The following is a 19,623-nucleotide window of genomic DNA, read 5'->3' as shown; positions in this document are numbered from 1 at the left end:
CACCTTTATTCACCTTCATTTACCTTAACCATACAGGAGTGCGACTGCCCTATAATTGACTGGAAAACTTCTACCCAAATAGAACACAATTATTTTTGGTTACAACTGGATAATTAGTGTCGATGACAAACACAGTCTGGGAACATAGATAACTCATGACACATACCATAGTAATCACAGCATGAAAGTTGCTTAGGCTAGTGATGACATACTCCTGCACTTTAGGACACTTTCAAGTGAAAAACAGTGGGTTTGGGCTGGACTCTTCCCATGAGGCACAGGGTCAGACTGATTTGCATATGGCCATGTCTGTACTGGGGTGGTGGAGTGAGCTAAAGAATGATGATGGATTAAACCCAGATCAGTTGATTGTGGGTGAGTGTTTGATTTGCTCAAACGCTCCGTCCATCATCCCCTTTGGTATCGCTTTGTTCACCCTTAGTTGGCAGGGTATGCCCAGACGTGGGTCCCTTGCTCACTTTGCCACTGGATTCAAGATAGCCTGGCTGATGAGGGTTATGAACCCGAAACCAGTCCCAGGATGGTTGTTTCCGGTCCAGGGAAGACATGGCTTGGCAGTTCGGGCTGGAGTGTTCCCATGAGGCACAGGGTCAGACTGATTTGCAGATGGCCATGTCTGAACTGGGGTGGTGGAGTGAGCTAAAGAATGATGATGGATTAAACCCAGATCAGTTGACTGGGTTGAGTGTTTGATTTGCTCAAACGCTCCGTCCATCATCCCCTTTGGTATCGCTTTGTTCGCCCTAAATTGGCAGGGTATGCCCAGACGTGGGTCCCTTGCTCAGTTTGCCACTGGATTCAAGATAGCCTGGCTGATGAGGGTTATGAACCCGAAACCGGTCCCAGGATGCTTGTTTCTGGTCTAGGGAAGACATGGCTTGGCAGTTCGGGCTGGACTATTCCCATGAGGCACAGGGCCAGACTGATTTGCATATGGCCATGTCTGAGCTGGTGTGGTGGAGTGAGCTAAAGAATGATGATGGATTAAACCCAGATCAGTTGACTGGGGGTGAGTGTTTGATTTGCTCAAACGCTCCGTCCATCAACCCCTTTTGGTATTGCCGAGTTTAAGGTCTCACCTGACGTTAGCAGCGCGCATGCGCTGCTCTCGCTATATGAGGGCCTTTTGTAATCAATTCAATTTTGGACGGGGACTTAAGCCACGCCCTTCTTTTCCATTGGTTTGTATCAGCATTTATGTTAAACGCTGGTGCGTGATTGGCAATCGGACTGTTGGGTTACCACTTTTAGGACGGCCCATGTGGACAGCCCGACGCCATCTTTGTTCCCGTGACGTGACCAGAGGAGAGCGCTGTGTGCCATTGTCGCTGTTGGCCCGTGAGCCTGAAAGCGTGTGCCTGAAAGCTCCATGTGCCCGTAATCACCACCGCCGGCCCGGGAGCTGCAAGAGCACTGTGCTGCCTTCACCGACGCCGGCCCAGAGACTGCCGACGTCAGAGCATAGCTGCGCTGGGATTGGCACAAAAGCAGAGTGTCACCCGGCAACGAGGGGCTCGTCCAAAAGGAGCCACGCTAAGTTCCTGTGATCACAAGCCGTCGCCTAAGAACCTGGAGCTCCCCTAACCAACAAGTATTTGCTATCAATGTGCCCTCTTCCTCCATCAGTGTTACCCCTTACACTGGTTTGTGCCGCTTGACTGGCGCTGTGGCTGAGTGAAGCAGAGTGGTATGCCCAGTGCTGTACAGGGGAAGACAGAGTGCAACGGGGCAACAGAGCACTGCTGTGCTGAATTCTATCACACCCTACTGACACAAATCACACCATGGCACCAACAGATACCGCTAAAAACCACCTGACACACCGCAACAGCAGCTCCCCGCCCACCCGCACAGTAACTGCTCTCTCACACACATTCTCTCTCCGTTTGCACTGCTGTGTCCTGTGCTTTACTATCGTGAGTGGAGCGAGGACTACACCAGTTGTGTGCGCGTTACTGTGGTATGGACATGAGGTAAACTTGCATTGCTGCGGTTGCCGGGGTGCATGAGGAAGTGCATGTGTTGGTTGGTGTCTGAAGGTCGTGGGGTGGAAAAAGGATTGCTTGCTTCGTGTGCTTGCAATCGTACAACGCATCAGTTTTGTTTCCTTCATTAACTGTGATTTACAATTAGTTGCAATGCGGCTTTTCTATAGCGTGAAACTTAACAGAAGGCAGCAGAGCGCTGCGCAGGGTCTGGTATTCACACAAGGTGCTTTCACTGCCTGTTCACTTTTTGCAGTCCTATCTTATCAATTATCTCACTTCCTCTTGCTGGTTATCTGAGACCCATGTGGTCGGGCCTGTTTACCTTATCTTTTGGTCTCCCAGAGGACTCTTGCTTTCTTAGCGATCTCGCCTCAGACACGTTGTTTACCCTATTAGCAATGTATTCACACACCTCGTGGTGTTCTTATTTCCCCCGGTACATTGTCCCACTCTTCACACCGGGTCTCGTGTTCAATTTACCCAATATCGCATAGTGTTTTTGTTGTCCAAGTACTGTCTATACCCCCAGTGCAATTATCCAGGCTCAGCCAGTGCCCCTCAACCCTCTCCCTGCCACCGCTGTGCTTCCTTGGAACCTTGTGTAGCGCTGGATACCACAGTGTTTGCACACTTTTATATATTTAAATAAATAAACTGCGGGTGGGGACATTAAATCAACAAGTACCTCATTAGCCTTAGTAGCTGAATAAGACTTATTTGCAAATGCTAGCTGTTTTCATGTCAGTGAACGACCAGACAGGCCATAAAACAGGCCCATGAAAAGCCGAAACAAGCATTAAAAATGCAATAGGTCTTGCCTTTAATTAAGTTAAAGCCATTTGCTTTCCTAATGGTATTGTATAGCATAGCAAATGGCTTTAACTTAATAAAAGGCGAGACCTATTGCATTTTTAATGCTTGTTTATTCAGAGGTAGGAAGGTGTTTGACGTGATGGTTACCTATTTTGTAGCCCTTATTGGGGCAAATGTTGCTTAGCTCATAAACTTTACATATAAGTAGTGCAGATGGGCGCTGTATTTATTATTTTCAACATGAATATTGAGGGTGGCATAGATGCTTGGCTCAGGCCAAATCCTTGTGGATCTTATAAGGGTATTTGCTGTATTTGAAAAACAACATACCCATAGTATGACAATCCAAATTCTGATTAAATACAGTTGTATAAACTATTTAATGTTTATTGAATTGAATGTGTTTATATTATGCAGACCGTGAATAAGATGCTGTCCGAGTAACAAGCTAACTTCAGCCTGCAAATAAGATGCTAGCTTAATAATCATGCAGTGCAGCGGTGAAGAAGGCAGTGTGGTACTGATGGTGTTACCCAGTTGATGTCAGGGAGAGATAGTGGCTTGGAATTGGTGGTGGGTTGTAGTGTTTTGTAATAATGCAGTGTGATGGAGGAGGCGTATTTAGATGGTTGAGAGTGGTCATGCTGTGGGAGGTGGGTTTCGTGCAGGTACAGTGTAGTGGTGTGGAGAGATAGTGCAGTGGCAGATGTGGGTAGGAAGTGCTGTGCTGGGGCAACAGTGTTGTGTTAGGGCTGTCCTGGCCAGTGCTGTGGAACTGAGGTTCTAGGGAGTTGCAGTATATTGATAAGGGACGGTTGTACAGTACTGGGGTTGTTACTGCAGTGGCTGTATTGTGCTGGTGGGGGAATGGTAGTGTGGTGGTGTGCCTAATGGTGGAAGCAGAGGTGGTGGTGAGTGATAGTGAGTTGCTGGTGTGACAGTGCAATGCTTAGTCATGGTAGTGCATGTCATAGTTTATAATGTGGTGGGGTGGAGATATAATATTCTATATTAGTTTGATGACGGTGGAAAGAAGTTGTAAGAGTGGCAGTGCATTGCTCGTGGATTGTAGAAAGGTGATGTGGTAGTGCAGTATTTGAGCGTAGTAATGGGCTGTTGATTTATGCAGTAATATGTACTCGCAGTTCGGTGCTGTTTTTGGTAATAGGGATTGGTAGTATGGTACCTAGGGTGGAAGTGTATGTTGGCGGACAGTGATCATGTAGTTATGGGGGTGGTACTGAAGTGTTGGGGCTAGTATTTCTCTGGTGGAGGTGGGAGTGCCATGGGGAAGAGTGGTGGTGGAGTGGTAGTATGATACTGGAAGTGGTCATCAGATATGAAGGTGTCTACGTGGTGTGGGAGTGGCATTGAACTAGTGTGGGCTAGCAGTCTGCTGGTGCTAGTGTGTAATTCTTTCTAGTCAAATCTAAGTAAAAGAGTATAAACCCCACTGTAGGCATGAGGCAAACAAACTATACTCCCCAAATAATCAAAAAGCAGCTTCTAGTTCCATTTAGGACAAACTGCTCTCTCACAGCTTCTTCTTTTAGAAAGTGCCAGGTTAGCACTTCCACGGCCACCAGACATCTACAACTCTACAATTAGATTCTCCTCTTTCTCTCAAACAGCTAACTGCTTCACTTGCGGTTCCTGTTATGAAAAGGCACTTTGTCAGTCATATGTTGAATCACACCATGCTCCTTCATGCATTCCAGCTAATGAAGCACTACAGCACTTTTCTTTGAAGTCATACCTAACACAGCTTCACAACCCTATCCACTCCACTCTAATCTACTCCACTCCACTCTAATCAATTGCATCTCAATCCACTCTTCTCTAATCCACTCAACTCTAATCCACCCCATTATAGACCACTTTTCTCCATTTTAATCCACTCCACCCTATTCCACTCTAATCCACTCCACGCCAATCCACACCACGCCAATCCACTCCACTCCAATCCACTTCCATCCACTCTATTCCTCTTCACTGTAATAAACTCCGCCCTAAACCACTTCACCCTAATCCAATCCACTGAAATCCAATCCACTCCAGTCCAATCCACTCCTCTCTAATCCACTCCAGTCCAATAGACTCCACTCTAATACACTCTACTGTAATCCAGGCCAATCCAATCCGCATGCATGCCAATAGACCTGATTCAGTCAGGAGACTCCCGATTTGTTAAGCAAATAACAGCTTTATTTTGGCTGTCTCCCGTCTGAATTAGCATCTGCGTCAATAGAAAAGACTTTGCAAAAATACATTCTCCTGATTATTATTTTTAAATCTCCCACTTTCAAAATGTTGGCATGTATGAAGCCACTCCAATCCACTCAACTCCAAGAAATCCACTCCACTTAACCAACTGCACTCAATCCAATCCACTCTAACCCACTTCAATACTGGCCACTCCACTCTAATATATTCAACGCCACTCCATGCCACTCCACGTCACTCTACTCTACGCCACTCCATTGCACTCTACTCCACCTTCTGACACTCCACTATACAACACTCCACTATGACACTCCACTCTACAACACTCAGTGCCACTCTACATCACTCCACTCCATTCCATGACACTCCACAACACTCACTATTTGCCAGTTTACACAACTGCAATATACGACACTCTACAACAGGATTCTCCAACAGGTTCTCCTACTGGTAGCTTTCCTGCTACCTATAAGTAGCACTACTGTGTGCAACCCGGCTTACTAAATTTGAAGCTTTTGTTTGGTTGAAATAATATTTGGGAACTAAAATTTAAGAGTGTGTATTTGAGACAAAAATGTGTGTATTTTCAGAACTTAAGTCTGATATTTGGTGAAAACTGCCTGAGTTTCAAAAATATATTTAAAGTTGATATTTAGGTGATAAATGATGTGGTTATCAGGAGACTTGTTACAAACAATATTACCTTGCTCTAGTGTTGCAGCTACCCATGTGAAGACATTCCAAATTGACAAAGCCTTTTTAGGTCTCGCCTGAGCCAGCGCTTTAGCGCTGCTCTGGCGAGAGCTATAGAAAACGGGGATTTGGAAGTGCAAACGAGTGCTTTTCAGGCCCCCAACTACAGTGCATGTGCGCCAGGCGCGCGCACCATTTGGCAGCCTGCGTGTACATTTTGCGGGCTCTTTGATGTTCTCAGTGAGCCGCGCGGCCACTGCGAACATCAAAGCGGCCGCGAAAACATGCTTTTGCAACCACATCTTGGTTAAATGTGCGCCCTCCCTCCAGTTTGCTGCGTGTTTTGAACTCGTCTTTCTTCTAACCAGAATTGCTGCCAGTCTATTCAAAGGCATACGTCTGCCAATATTCCCAGCTGATGCAGTTGCAGTCTACACTGTAACACAGATCCTCCTAGGCAGGCAGTGTAACTTCGCTTACAGCATAGAGTGTAATAATATAAAAACAAAAATAAAAAAAATGACACAGCAATTGCAAGTCCTTCTTACTCACATGTCTAGGCGATTGATAAGCCTCAAGGAGAATACAACCAAGAGTTCAGCACCGCTTCACGCTATACTTCTAATGTCTTTATAGCAGTGTGTGAGCAACCTCGCTCTCGTCAGGATTGTGGCAAAATAATAAAGACAGCCCTTCCTCGCGCTTGAAGGTCACAGGATTACGAAGCAGCGCGCTCTCGCGCATACGGGCGGAATGGCTTCTAAAGTAAACAGCGCGTCCTCTCGCTTGCATGTGAAAACAATTAACACAAAGGGGAGCGCTACCTCGCGCTTGGGGGTCCGCAGGAAGTCGAAAGAACACAGCGCGTCTGAGCGCTTGTCTTATATTATGCAGGGGAATGCTGCAACCACTTGTTTATCCTGGACCAATGTTTTCACAAAATAAAATACTGCACAATATCGCATTACTTTTTCTTTAAAAAACGCATGTCTGGCCTGTATTACGTGTGCTCGTGCGTGCACGCGAATGTAGCCAGCAGCTGCGCTGAAAACATGAGACATTAAAGTAGCACTGCCAAAAAATGAAGTGAATATGCGATTGCATCGGCGCTAGTGAGGACTGAGGCGAAAACAGGAGCAAGTGCACAAATAAACCTATAAAGAGGAAAACAATGCCTCACTGGCTGTTTTAAATGCAAGTTTTATTTAACCCCTTCAGCGCGGCGCGGATTTCCGCGCCACGCTGAAGGTTCTGAGCGCGGGCGGGGCCATGACGGAACGGTTCCGTCATAAGCACAGCCCAACCGACGTGCATGACGGAACCGTTCCGTCATGCGCGTCGAAGGGGTTAAGCAGCCAACTTGTGTTTTGGAGTACACACTGCAGCTTCCACCTTCCTCGCTCTCTGACAAAAGGAAATGTCTTGCGTAAAGAATGCGCAAGCTTGGTCCTTAAGTCTGTAAGGTCATCAGGCAGAGTTATTCAGTTAGCAATCCCTCGCTCTGTGAAATGTAGCTGTACAGCAATCTCGGCTCAGCGAGTTAAGTGCTCGCATTGACATGGGTGCGGTCTGCTGCAGTTCACAAGCTCCAGATCTGGCAAGGTGAAAGCGAGGGTTTAGCCTTCTGAGGTCGATAGAGTGCGGCTAAAGTTGGTATTAGTAACCTCGGTTATTTACACTTACCATAAATGGCATATTAGGATAACTCTCATTCTGTCAGGTTAATGTAATATGGAAATACTATTCCTACATAACTTTCCAGTGAAGTATGGTAAACTGAATGACAATTGTGAATCTCTACTTCAGAGATCCGTGAGCATTCTCCATATTGCAAGTTCAAAGGGCAGCAAGAGAGCTCAGTGGCTTACAGCACCAGCGACGTTTATTTTCATTGAAAGGCACCTCACCTTCCATTTCAGCAGAGCGCTTGTTCTCCTAAATGCTGGCAGGTACCGAGATACCTTTTATCACCGAAAAGACAAAACTGAGTTGGCCCAGATAAACACTCTATCAGTGTGCTCACTAAATGGCACTCTGTCACTAGGGCGTGTAAGCGCACGTTTAGGACTGTGCACTAGTGATAGAAAGTAGCAGACAACCCTGCATTGGCGGAGACAACAGACAACGCAGAGACTGGTGCCTGCTTGAAGCCCGCCTCAGTCAGAGTAGGAAGTGCGCGGCCCAGGGAGTAATCAATAGTGTTCCTGCAGGTAGCGCCCAGTGTTTGTTTTCTCTTTCACGCTCTGTTAAGTCGCTGTCCCCAGAGCTTTGTCTGGGATGGATTAAGTAGCGCTGGGGAGTCCTTCTTCCATCTCAGTCACTTTCCCCACCAAGCGCCCAACCATTTGCTCTTATCGGAGCCATCACTCCAAGGATAACTGTGTGTGGGGGTCACGGCAGGAGCCTTCACATCCAGGCCATTAATAATGGGAGCAGGAAGGGCCGTCAAGCGCGAGACAGGCTTAACCCCGCCTCTTTTTTTCCTCCAGTCCTGCATATTCATCATAGCCAAGCTCCCTCTACGTTACCAACAGGCCCCAACCCACAAAGCGTGCTTTAATTGGCCTAAAACACTGGCATATGTAGAGAAGAAGGCTGCCCGATGCCATGCACAGTGTGTTATAATCTTTAATATATTCACTGACGTCTCTCACTTGTGTGGACTCATTGTCTGGTGGCGCTAGGCTGGCTTCTCGTCAACACGCTTCAAAGCACAGGGCCGGATTCACAGAGGCATTTATGATTCTCGGCCTTAAAGTAACGCAGATCTAAGCTGAACCAGTTGAGTGTGCTAATAGCACCCAAGCTCCACCAGCAGCACCTGCTGAAGATGTCGCAGGAGGTCATCGTCCTGCTGGGCACGCTTTCGCTTGCTGTGCCTTTGTTTTTTCGCAAAATTACTTGTCACTGCTTTCCAGCTAGGCAGTAGGTACTTCTTATAGTTTTATAATTATTCTATTGGTATAAATTAAGTACCAAAAAAGAAATATCAGCAAATTCAATGACTTGCAAGTCCAGCATAAGTCTACAGTAAGATACAAATTCTGTTTGCAATACATGTACCAACAAGCATTTGCAATGCAATAGGTCTCGCATTTGCGCGAGTTTGAGCTATTGACATTGCAAATTACAATGCCTTTTATTTTTGTTTTCATTTTTAAAACCTAAATAAAAGGCATTGTCATTTGCAATGTCAATAGCTCAAACTCTGGTAAATGCGAGACCTATTGCATTGCAAATGCTTGTTTACATTGTCGCTGCAAACCTCCTGATGCCCAGAGGTGACAGTGCCAGTAATCGTTGCATAGGGTGCCCACTAAGGTAATCTTGTCTGATGTGGTCATTATTACAAACCTAATAGCGGAAGCTCACAATGATATTCAATGTACAAAAGTAACTCGTATTATTGAAGCTACTTTAAGCCATGCTGATCAGCAGCCACAGTGTTGTATAACATGGCTAAAGCACTTTTCCAAAACATATAGCTACCCCATAGGCGAGACCTATTGGTTTTAACAAAGCTTGTTTCCTAATGTTGGCCTCCAAGCTGCAATCGTTTCTAACAAGTGATGTGCTCGAGGCCGGAAATGACAGCCTCCTGACGTATTTTTCATTATTGTGTTTAAGAATATCGTTGATGAGTCAGTCTTCCAATGCTAAAAAAAGAAACCCTTTCAGTCCCGGAAATGATGAAATCTGGCGCGTCCTGCGCACACGCAGCCACCACACCTGAGGATGGGCATCAGGTTCGGCAAGTCACTAATGTAAGCTACAGGATGTAAGACTTTGAAGAAAGGAAAGACGGCGCTTACATTCCACAGAAGGGTTGGGTTGAAAAAAAAACTGCTCAGAGTAGTTGATTTGGAGGAATGTTACCTCAGAGTACATGCAGACGTAACCGCAGGGAGTGTTTCACGGCACACCGGGCATGGCAGGTTTCCCAAGACTGTAGGCTTCAATACCTTGCAACGGAAAGAAGTAAACAAAGCCCCAAGACTCTAACGAATGCACTTGAATGTTCAACGACCTGTGACGAACGTATCTCTTGTTAGTAGTGATAAAGCGGAAATTTACACTTTTAAAGACGAACAAAAATTGGACAAGACAATTTTGAGAAAAAATACATAAAGGTGCGAAAATTTCACGTTATAGAAAAATTACGAAAATAATGAATTTTAGTTGCTACACCGTAAAAACATGCAGAAAAAGAGTAGTTTAAATTATATCATACATACAAGTAACAAATTTGAGAAAGCAAAAAGGTTAATAAAGCAACTGTGAAAGTGTTGTTATGAAATCAGTAGATTTCATATAATGACGCATGTAGCTGCTTATTCAGTATAATCGAAGAATTTCATAACACACTTTGAGACAACAATGCTGAGTTCCTCACAGATTTCCTTATTTATGTATTTACCTTTACAAATAAAATCAACTGAGGAAATAGAAGTTATTGGGATTTCTCAGACTGGACAAAATGAGACAGCATTAAAAAGGCAGTAGAGCACCCTACAAGGAACTTTGTCTCATTCAGGTCACTTGTGACCTGGTGATTCAATTGGTACTGGGTCGTTAGGGGTGATTTATGTCACTTGACCTTGTACCTATCTGCATTGCACACTTTGTTGTACAGCATCACATAGTGTGTTAGCGCATAAAGGTTCTGACAAGTGTTACGCTTTTGTTTTTTAGTAGCCAGCTAGCAGCATGCTAATGAAACACAAAAGCATAAACTATGTCAGAACCTTTACAAGCTTACACACAATATTTATTGCCTTCCTTTACCAGCAATACGGTGATAGAGGGCTCAAGACACAGTGGGGCACACTTATAGCAGGCGCCTGAAAGGGGGCTGGGCCTGTCCCGCAACGCTAATTGTTTCTTTAAACTCTTAGTTCAACTACACAAGCATTAAAATGAATAATTGATAAGGAGCTGACTACAGAATGGGCAGCACCAGCGCTGGAGGAATGAACAATTAAGAGGAGTCTGGAACCCCCATTGAACCCACCACAATCTCCTGAGGCTTGAGCCGGGAGCTACAGCTTACGATATTTTCTGCTAATTTTTAGTGAAATCTGCTTTTTAAATCGTTTTTATCTCTACTGCACATTTTACCCTTTGTGAACTGTTTTACGGATTTTATGGTTGGGGGCTTTTATACCTACTATAATTGTCAGCGTAATAACAGGCTGGTAGCGCTACGCTTCCGTGCTTACCTGTCACTTTGGGGGGTCCTCAACTCCTGGAGCACCTGCAGTTCGGCACTCCGGCCCCACATGTGGTGGCTGGGGGGACGCCATCTTGGAGGTATTCACGGACCGCTCTAGTCTTTCCACCACATGTCTGCACTTAAGCAGACGCTGACTCGGGCGCGCAACCACAATCTCCTGAGGCTTGAGCCGGGAGCTACAGCTTACGATATTTTCTGCTAATTTTTAGTGAAATCTGCTTTTTAAATCGTTTTTATCTCTACTGCACATTTTACCCTTTGTGAACTGTTTTACGGATTTTATGGTTGGGGGCTTTTATACCTACTATAATTGTCAGCGTAATAACAGGCTGGTAGCACTACGCTTCTGTGCTTACCTGTCACTTTGGGGGGTCCTCAGCTCCTGGAGCACCTCCAGTTCGGCACTCCGGCCCCACGTGTGGTGGCTGGGGGGACGCCATCTTGGAGGTATTCACGGACCGCTCTAGTCTTTCCACCACATGTCTGCACTTAAGCAGACGCTGACTCGGGCGCGCAACCACAATCTCCTGAGGCTTGAGCCGGGAGCTACAGCTTACGATATTTTCTGCTAATTTTTAGTGAAATCTGCTTTTTAAATCGTTTTTATCTCTACTGCACATTTTACCCTTTGTGAACTGTTTTACGGATTTTATGGTTGGGGGCTTTTATACCTACTATAATTGTCAGCGTAATAACAGGCTGGTAGCGCTACGCTTCTGTGCTTACCTGTCACTTTGGGGGGTCCTCAGCTCCTGGAGCACCTCCAGTTCGGCACTCCGGCCCCACGTGTGGTGGCTGGGGGGACGCCATCTTGGAGGTATTCACGGACCGCTCTAGTCTTTCCACCACATGTCTGCACTTAAGCAGACGCTGACTCGGGCGCGCAGCGGGCGAGCGCAGCGGGCGCGCCGATGGCGCGCCGAAGGCGCGCCTAAGGCAAGCCCGTCTGCGCCCGTCCGCGCCAGTACGCCGCCAGCGGTCAGCCTCGCTGCTGGTTTAGTGTCAAGTACGCGGGGGTACACCAGGGACTTCCTGCTGGCTGTTAGACCTAATCCTCCCCAGTGCAGCATGGTTCAATGTATTAATGCCGAGGGACCTTTCTGCTGTAATAGTTGCAGGTTTAGCTCCGACCCCCCTCCCTCACCCGTCCTCCCTTCCCCTACCAAACACCCCTTCAAAATCCTCCACCTCAACACGCGCTCATTAGTGAAACACCACAACGAAATCTACGATCTTGTTGAAACTGAATCCCCAGATGTTTTTTTCATCACAGAGACATGGCTGACGACTGATACGGTGATCGAACAGGGGCTTGCTCTTCCCCCAGGTTTTAACATCCTTACCGTCAGCAGAGATACCAGAGGCGGCGGTCTCGCGGTCATCTATAAGTCATCCCTTCTTTGTACCTTCGTTCGTGAGGTCATTGCTGGCTCTGAATGTGCTCGCTTCTCTATCTCCCCAAATGCCAATTATACCTTCTCTGGCCTCTTGATATATCGCCCTCCCGGCCCTTCTTCTGAGTTTAAGTCAGCCTTGATGGAAGCTATTCATGCTCTTGCGTCCAGAACAGCTAACTTTACTCTTATAGGCGACTTGAACATCCATTTTGACCAGCACCTCGATTCATGTGTCAGCTCCCTGCTCGCTGATTTGGAAGCCTGCCAACTTAAACAGCTGGTGTTGGAACCTACGCATCTGGCTGGTCACCTTTTAGATCCGGTCTTTTCCAACATCTCCTCCCTTCAGGTCATCCCCCCTAGTCCGGTCTGTTGGTCTGACCACTACTTGATCACTATTCTTCTTCCCATAGCAGAGACCGCCTCCAGAACCTCGCCTAAAGCTTCGTTTAAACGCTATTGGCATAAACTCAAACGGGAGGACCTGTTGGCCTGCCTGTCCTCCAGCCTCCCTAACATTGACAACCTCGATCCAGAACAAGCTTACAAGGAAATCTGTGACTGGATTAACGCTGCACTTGACTCCCTTATCCCATTAAAGTGGTCGAAGGGACGCGGCGCCTGCCCTAGTCCGTGGTACACAGATACCCTTGCCACTATGCGCAGCACCTGCAAACATAGTGAGCGAGTCTGGCGCAAGGACTATTGCCCATTAAGGAAGAAGCAATATCAGGCCACTTTAAAAAGCTATCATAAAGCCATACATCACGCCCGAACGGCCTTCTTTACGAATCAAATTGCCTCCAGTAACAACCCTATTAAATGTATTTTTAAAATCCTAGATGACTTGAAGAAAAGGAAGGAGCCTCTTACGCCTCATATTGCTTCTGATAAACAATGTGAAGAATTGGCCTCCTACTTTGTTCTAAAGGTTGAAAACATCTACAAGACCTTCCCTAATCATTCCACTAAGCAAGCACACCCTCCGACCCCTACTCATTATCCTCCCCTGGAATGTATTCCTCCCATTTCGCAAGAGGAGTTCCTGACCCTCAGTTCTAAAGTTAAATCAGGGTCCCCTCTGGACCCCCTGAGACCCTCGCAATACCGAGACTGTCTCCCGGTCCTCCTTCAACCCCTTCTCTCCACTATCAACTCCTCCTTCAGCAGGGCTTTGGTCCCTGTGACCTGGAAACAAGCCAAGGTACTCCCCCTGCTAAAAAAACCGCACCTTGATTCTTCCAAATCAGAGAATTTTCGGCCAATCTCTCTTTTACCATGGGCAGCTAAAGTTACGGAGGCCCATGTCAATAAAGTTCTTGCCGAGCACATAACCAACAATAAGATCTTAGATCAATCTCAAAACGGTTTTCGCTCGGGCTATAGCACCGAAACCGCTCTTCTAGCTGTCAGCGAAAATTTACGTTTTCTCCTTGACAACGGCCAAACAGCAGCGCTCATATTATTGGATTTGAGCGCCGCATTTGATACGGTGTCGCATCAGATTCTCCTACGCCGGCTGGAAGAAGCTGGGATTAAAGACGCTGCTCTGGAATGGTTCCGTTCCTTTTTGACCGATCGATCCTTTCAAGTCTCGGCCCCTCCTTTTTCATCCGCCATTAAATCCATCACGCAGGGGGTTCCTCAGGGTTCAGCACTCAGCCCAGCTTTGTTCAATCTTTATCTTCAGCCCCTGGCCGCTGTTGCTCGCCACCATGGACTCTCAATGGTCTCATATGCCGATGACACCCAGCTCACGGTAGCTCTTTCTGACGACCTTGCTCAAGACGCCGCCCAATTCCAACGGGGCCTTGAAGCTATCGCAGGCTGGTTGACGGAGAATTGTCTCCAGCTTAATGCTGGTAAATCAGAGGTCCTTTTAGTAGGCAAAAACAAGGAGCTCTGGAACTCCCATTGGTGGCCTCCATCTCTGGGTCCTCCCCCCCCCCCCCCTAAATCGGTGGTGAAGAACCTTGGCGTGCTGTTTGATTCGACCCTAAATTTTCAGGATCACACCAAAAAGATAGCTGGCACCTGCTTTGGGTTGCTGCGTACTTTACGGCCTGCTCTCCGGTTTTTTGACTCAGCAACTCGCCAGCTCATAGTCCAAGCAACCATTCTTTCAAGACTGGACTATGCAAACTCTCTGCTATTGGGGGTCAATAAAGCTGAGCTGAATCGGCTCCAGCGCACTCAAAATTCTGCAGCTCGCGCTATTCTAGGTCTGTCTAGATCATGCTCCGGAAGAGGAGCCATTCGTCGCCTCCACTGGCTCCCTATTTCAAAAAGAATTGAATATAAATCCCTCTGCCTTGCTTTTAAAATCCTCAAACTCTCTGGTCCCGAGATCTTATCTGATCTTATTAATCCTTATACCCCTAGGCGCACCTTGCGCTCATCCGATCTGATGCTGGCTGCTGTCCCCAGAGTCAAGAGATCCAGAGCTGGAGGCAAATCTTTTTGTTTCTTGGCACCTAAGCTCTGGAACTCCCTGCCTCTGTCAATCCGTACTATGGACTGTTTGACCACATTCCGTAAAGCTATTAAGACCTACCTCTTTCCTGTGGCCTGATCCCCCCCTCCCTTTCCTCTGGACTTTTGTGGTTAGCGCCGGGACGCCCCTTTGCCGGGGCAGCTGCGCGCTTTATAAAAATGCGTAACATAACATAACATAACCCCACCTTCTCTCGCACAGAGAAAAGGAGACCCCAGAGCAATGTTGTCATGAATCGTCAAAATAAATGAACATGTTAAACACAAAACATACTGTACTAGCCGAGACGAGCTGAATTAATGTTTGTTGGTCCCTTTCACGAGCAAATAGATCGATATGAGAAGAAATGAGGCAAGGTATTAAGCAACCATTAAAGTAAAACAAATTTACCATTATCTCTTTAATAAATGTAAATTCCTCAGACCTCCGAGTCCTAATCATATATTAAGGCTGCTCTACTATATTGTATTTCTTTGCCTTCCACAACAGCAATGCTGAACTATACACCCAGCGACTTCCAGAAAAGTAAATGTATATGTCCCCTGGGTCGAAGGTAGGGGGTTTGGGGTTTTAAACGAAAACGTATCCAATAGCCACATGTTAAATCAAAATATATATATATATATATCACGTGCGGGCATTAAGAACACAAGGAGAAGGTAAACAAACTTTATGCCCCACTATGTGACCATGAAAGTTGTAGTTTCCAAACACACTACCTATGTACTTGATGCACAAACTACGTCACTGCAAGTTAAATACCACTGCAAATTCTGTAAAACAAAACTGGGCAAAACACCAGTACACCAACCCTGTTTAATTTGACACTCTCTTAATAAATTAGTTCCACTCAGCGCAGTTTATGTACTCAAATAATTTGAAGAAAATATCCATACACCCACGCATTTAACAGACCAGTCACTACTGAGTGTGGAAAACGTCTGTGGTGCAGGCGCGCAACACCCATTGGGCTCACTGGGCTTCAGCACCCCCCCCCGTCGTGTGCGACAGCCCGGCTGAAACAGCCTCGCGGGCTGGCGTCCGTCTAATTGCAGCCGCACCAGAGTACTTCACGGGTCTTTAAAAGACCATTTACTCGTTAATCAGGCTTTTGTTGTGTTTTCACCCCTTCTTACAGCCACTCAGCCTATGGCTGGAAGACTTAGCCCCCCGAAATCTTTTTCACCCCCCCCCCCCCTCTCCCCCCCTCCCCGAAATTTGGCTCTAGTTGCCCGCCTGCTGTGGTGCCATTCAAGTTCCGGTTATCTTAAAAAGAAAACAGTTAAGGGAGACACTTATTAATATTACGACTATATCGCCCAAATGCAAACACGAGATATTTTCCATTTTTTTTACCTGAAGTAAATTTCACTTGTATTACCGTTTCTGTAATCAATTCGCTCTTAGAAAGTGCCGTCCAGTATGTTTCGAAGTGCCCTCCATTTGTGTACAGTAAAGTAACAGATGCATACAAATTAAGAAAATATGTCTATGTCACCGTCGCTCACGCAGGCTTTCACACAAAAATTGCAACGACGAATTAGCTGTACGCGCGTGCACCAGTAGTGAAGCAATAATGCATGCAAATAGGGTAGCAACATACTGTAATTATCTGGGTTCAATTGGCCTCTAAGGCCTCGGTGTCACTGCACCTGCTGCGCCAAGGTATCTGCGGCACCGAGACGTATGAACCTTCTTTCAAGGCACTAGCTACATTCAAAAGTATGCATGCGAAGACTTCCAGATAATAAATAACTCGTTATTGACAAATGTTCCTAACTGGTCTCTGTCCGTTAATAAACAGCGCGCCCACCAATATCCAAAGTAATATTACAAAGAGTTTCTCGAGCTTCATTCTGCCGTCGGGGTCACGGGGTAGGGGGAATAAAACAATTATAATAAAACGTACCTGGGTGTCGGGTACGGGGTCTCAATCTCGGCGAGGCATGTCGAAAATCACAAACGCACCACACAAATCAATGTCTTTATAAACACAACCCCCACGGCACGCACGCAGAGGCTCCGATTGTGTAATGCATGTGTGAGAAAGGATACTCTCCGGCACATAATGTAGGCCTCTGCTTCCTCTGTGACGCAGCGGCTCCTCTTGGGCCTACGGACTTAGTACATGGTATATTGAAATTTCCGGAGCCTCTGACCATGCTTGTTAGAGGGGCTGAGGGTGGCATGGAGATATGGTTGCCGTTGCCCACTTGCCCCATATCAGGTGTCATGGAGCTAAGGCGGCCCTATGCCACTGCACATCAGTAAAGAACGAAGGCTCTGGCCTTCCAACCCCAGTTACTCCCTTCTACCATTAATACACGTCATTACCTTGTTTAAGGAGCGCACATTATGTTTTAGCCAGGCAGCCACTGAATCGCAGCGTCAAAACTTGCTTTGATTAGAACAGAGCCACTGAATATAAACTCAAGCTCTCAGCAGCAGCTGGATCACGTGTTCCTGCTGCAGGAACAGGAAGCAACCAGCAGGCAGCTTCCCTCCCCTACGCCAGCCAATCACAACGCTGCAATGGCAGCGTTGTGATTGGTAGGCATAGCAGGAGAGCGCCCCAGCTGGGACATTTTCTGTGCATTGAGAAAAAGGGAGAGTGGGCGGTCCTGCTCAAGGGCAGGGGGAGTGGCTTACCCACTGTTGTGGGTACTGACTGTTTGGTCGGTTCCAGGGCCGACCAAACAGTCAGTCCCCACAACAGTGGGCAAGCCACTCCCCCCCTGCCCTCGAGCAGGACCGCCCACCCCCAACCAGGCACGGAGGCACTTCTGCTTTCTCGCAATGCGAGAAGGCAGAAACACAAATGGTAGTTTTTATTACCATTTATGTTTCTGCCTTCTTGCACCGTGAGAAAGCAGTGGGGCGATGCCCCCACACCCCAATGGGGGAGCCGCCACTTATAGGTTGTGATACATGAAAGAAAATAATCTTGTACTATTAACGTGTGTTAGAAATCTAAACATGATGAAATTCTCACATTATTGAATTTACTTCTATATGGTTTACATTTTAGATAAAACAGAAGAATAACTAACGAAATGTATAAAATAATGATTAATTTGATTTTGATGGTGAATTTTTATCAATTTAACAATTTTATATGACAATGTGTGCACCATAAATGACAAAGAAAAATAGGTCCTACACCCTCATACTAAAAGATGCAATAGCGAAACTTTCAGTAAATGTTCTTTACACATGTGGTAATAGTAATTGCTTGAAAAAAAACGCTATCTATATTTTTAAAGTGTATATACATGTTGGCACTTATAAATGTAGTACTATCCTATTTTTCACAGGATACGAAGCATACGTGTTCAACGTGTATGGAGAGACACACACAACTTTATTGGAAACGATAACATACACTGATTCCACGTGTTTTTTAAATTGACCCTGAAATTCACCCTCACCAGACTATACAAGAGACTAGAGGACGAGGAAGAATACTACAGGGCACATAGTACACTTTCCAGGAGAGAATTACCACCAGCTTTAAGGAGGACTACGAAAGAACAGATAGCCTTGAGGAAGTCGCGGGTTAATCCAATGTGCGACGAAACACGTGTTGGCTTTGTGGCTAAGAACAATATCAAACCGAACAGCAGATTGAAACAATAAAAAGGACTACTGAGAACCTTTCAACATATTTAAATGGACTTTATACATTCTATATTGGTGTGTGTTAAAGACTTAGATGATACTGCATTGGTGATATTTGATCACAGAGTGGGGTGAATCTCCCGACCTTATGAGCACCACATTGATATTGATCGTACAATAGATATTTGGTGGGTTTCTTGATGAGCGCTGTTTCCCATCTACTGTTCACCCATAAGAGAATACAAAATAATTTTATAACTAGAAAATCTTTTTTGATGTACTGGACAGGAGGATAACACATTCAGAAACAAGCATTTGTAAAATATATCCTTAACAAACTCTGAAAGTTCTTGTATGATTAGGTGCTTTAAGTAAACGGTTTTAGTTGTGATAAAAAATAACATGGCACATGCACCTTATCAGCTCATAAGTACACAAACAAGTTTGTACAAAAGGGCGAGTTAGTACATGAAAGCGCTCACACAGCTGAATGCAGGCACATACACTCCCAGCAAGAGACAAAAGCTTGAAACACTAGCGACCGATTCAACTCAGGATAAATGAACACATCTTTATTTCTGGTAAGTTAAATATTTGACAGAAGGCATATGTATAAGTGTGTTGCAATATAAATTCATGTTCAACAACATTATACAATAAAAAACGCTGCTGCAAGAGGGCGCAGCCATAATAAAGCTGAAGTTCACGGTTAGTGCGTTACTTGACGTCAGACGCACTGTGAAATAATTCCAATATTCGTAGCTTTATGTTTCTGCTTCTCACACTGCGAGAAAGCAGAAGTGCCTGGTTGGGGGTGGGAGGGTGGGCGGTCATGCTTGAGTGGCTTACCCACTGTTGTGGGTACTGACTGTTTGGTCGGCCCTGAAGCCGACCAAACAGTCAGTATCCACAACAGTGGGTAAGCCACTACCCCTGCCCTCGAGCCGGACCACCCACTCTCCCATTTTCTCTATGCAGAGAAAATGTCCCGGCTGGGGCGCTGTCCTGCTGCACCTACCATGATGGAGGGGCGGGAGGGAGGCAGCCTTCTTTCCTGATGACGAGGACCTGCAGGAATTGGCGCAGGAAGGTGGGAGTCGGGACTCGGAGTCGTCGCCAGACCTATCCAGAAGCTGAGTAAGT

At 46.1% G+C, this 19,623-nt stretch overlaps 1 long non-coding RNA gene across 1 annotated transcript in view; it reads left to right on the top strand.

The window, feature by feature from the left end:
* The window catches only part of LOC146831125 (uncharacterized), a 121,482-nt gene extending 102,313 nt beyond the window's left edge, over positions 1 to 19,169 (top strand). The window contains exon 3 of the long non-coding RNA XR_014961239.1: positions 18,177 to 19,169. This is a non-coding gene — a long non-coding RNA (uncharacterized LOC146831125). The remainder of the gene's footprint in view (positions 1 to 18,176) is intronic.
* Positions 19,170 to 19,623: the final 454 nt, after the last annotated feature.

Source organism: Triturus cristatus, chromosome 5_1, assembly GCF_964204655.1.
Source record: "Triturus cristatus chromosome 5_1, aTriCri1.1, whole genome shotgun sequence".
Lineage (NCBI taxonomy): Eukaryota > Metazoa > Chordata > Amphibia > Caudata > Salamandridae > Triturus > Triturus cristatus.
This window is presented reverse-complemented; position numbering and strand designations above follow the sequence as displayed.